General features: G+C 34.7%; 1 protein-coding gene across 16 annotated transcripts in view; it reads right to left on the bottom strand.

The window, feature by feature from the left end:
* LOC105299145 (ras and Rab interactor 2) overlaps nt 1–2,032 on the bottom strand; it is a 192,655-nt gene that overhangs the window by 152,354 nt on the left and 38,269 nt on the right. The window lies entirely within an intron of this gene.

The raw sequence follows: 2,032 nt of genomic DNA, 5'->3' as shown, positions 1-2,032 counted from the left end.
GTCATTTTAATTTAAGACATTTTGATGGATGTGTAATAATATATTATTGTGGTATTAATTTGCATTTTTCTAGTGAGAATATCATTTCGTTAAGATGAGACCATCTCTGGTTGAACCTCATTTTTTTCATGTATTTCTTGAGTATTTTTAAATCTTCCTTTATAAAGTTTTGTCGTCTTTTGCTCATTTTTAAATTGGGTTGCCTGATACACACACACTCCTGGATGTCAGTCCTTGGCTGAATGCATGTATTGCAAATACCTTTTCAAAATTTGTGGCTTGCTTGTTACTCCTTTAAGGGTGTCTTTTATTTAACATCAATTTTTGTTTATTATGGTAACTTTGATCAACAAAATCCAATAAGTTTCAAATGTACAATTCAACAGTAAGTCATCTATATATACATTGCATTGTGTGTTCACCGTCCATAGTTAGATTGCATTCTGTTACTACATATTTGACCCCTATTATCCCATCTACCTTCCCCTTATCCCCACCCTCTGGTAACAACTAGTCTACTGTCCATATCCATGAGTCTTTGTTTGTTTGTCATGTTTGTTTATTGCTTTTAGATTTATATCCTACATATAAGTGATATGCGTTTTTCAACTTCTTTGTCTGGCTTATTTTGCTTAGCATGATTATTTCAAGGTCCATACATGCTGTCGCAAATAGCAGTATTTCATCTCTTCTTATGGCTGAGTAATATTCCGTTGTATATATGTACCATAGCTTCTTTATCCTATCATCTATGGTAGGACACTTCGGTTGCTTCCACATCCTAGACACTGTGAATAATGCTGCTATGAACATCAGTGTGCATATATCTTTTCAGATAAATGTTTTCAAGTCTTTGGGGGGTAAATATCCAGTAGAGGGATTGCTGGAAAATATGGTAAAGCAATTCTTAGTTTTTTGGGAAACCTCCATACTGTTTTCCATAGTGGTTGTACCAATTTGCAGTCCCACCAGTAGTATATGAGGGTTCCTTTTTTCTCCACATCCTCTCCAACACTTGTTATTACTTGTCCTGTTGATAAAAGTCATTCTAACAGGTGTGAATGGTGTCTCATTGTGGTTCTGATTTGCATTTCCCTAATAGCTAATGAAGTTGAGCATCCTTTCATATGTTTGTTGGTCATTTGTATGGCTTCTTGGGAAAAGTGTCTGTTCAGGTTCTCTGCCCATTTTTTAAATTGGATTGTTTCTTTTGTTGTTGTTGTTGTTGTTGTTATTGAGTTGTATGAATTGTTTCTATATTTTGGTTATTAGGCCCTTATCGGAGGCATTGATATTTTCCCATTTGGATGGCTGTCTCTTCGGCTTATTGACAGTTTCTTTTGCTGTGCAGAAGCTTTTTAGTTTGACGTAGTCTCATTCATTTATTTTTGCTTTTACTTCCCTTGCCTTTGAAGTCAAATTCATAAAATCCTCTTTAAGTCCAAGGTCCATGAGTTTAGTTCTCATGTTTTCTTCAATACAATCTATTGTTTCAGGTCTTTTATTCAGGTCCTTAATCCATTTTGAGTTAATTTTGGTGTGTGCTGACAGACAACAGTCTAGCTTCATTCTTTGCAGTTTTCCAACACCATTTCCTTTCTCCTTTGTATGTTTTTGGCTTTGTCAAAAATTATTCGCCCATATAAGCAAGCGTTTATTTCTAGACCCTCAATTCCATTCCACTGATCTGGGCGTCTGTTTCTGCCAATACCATGCAGTTTTGATTATTTTCACATTGTAGTATATAGTTTGAAGTCGGGCAGATTGATGCCTCCAGTCCCATTCTTTTTTCTTAGGATGGCTTTGGCGATTCAAGGTCTTTTGTACTTCCATACTAATCTGATAATTTTTTGTTCTATTTCTTTAAAAAGTGCTGATGGGATTTTGATGAGGATTGCATTAAATATGTATAATGTTTTAGGTACTTAAGGCCATTTTAACTATGACTCTCCCAAACCAAGAACACAGAATATCTTTCCATTTCTTTCTGTCTTCTTCAATTTCTTTTAATAGGGTCTTATACTTTTCATTA

The sequence above is a fragment of the Pteropus vampyrus genome, unplaced genomic scaffold (assembly GCF_000151845.1).
Source record: "Pteropus vampyrus isolate Shadow unplaced genomic scaffold, Pvam_2.0 Scaffold7, whole genome shotgun sequence".
NCBI classification, from domain to species: Eukaryota; Metazoa; Chordata; class Mammalia; order Chiroptera; family Pteropodidae; genus Pteropus; species Pteropus vampyrus.
The sequence above is the reverse complement of the archived record's forward strand: the minus strand, read 5'-3'. Positions and strand labels throughout refer to the sequence as shown.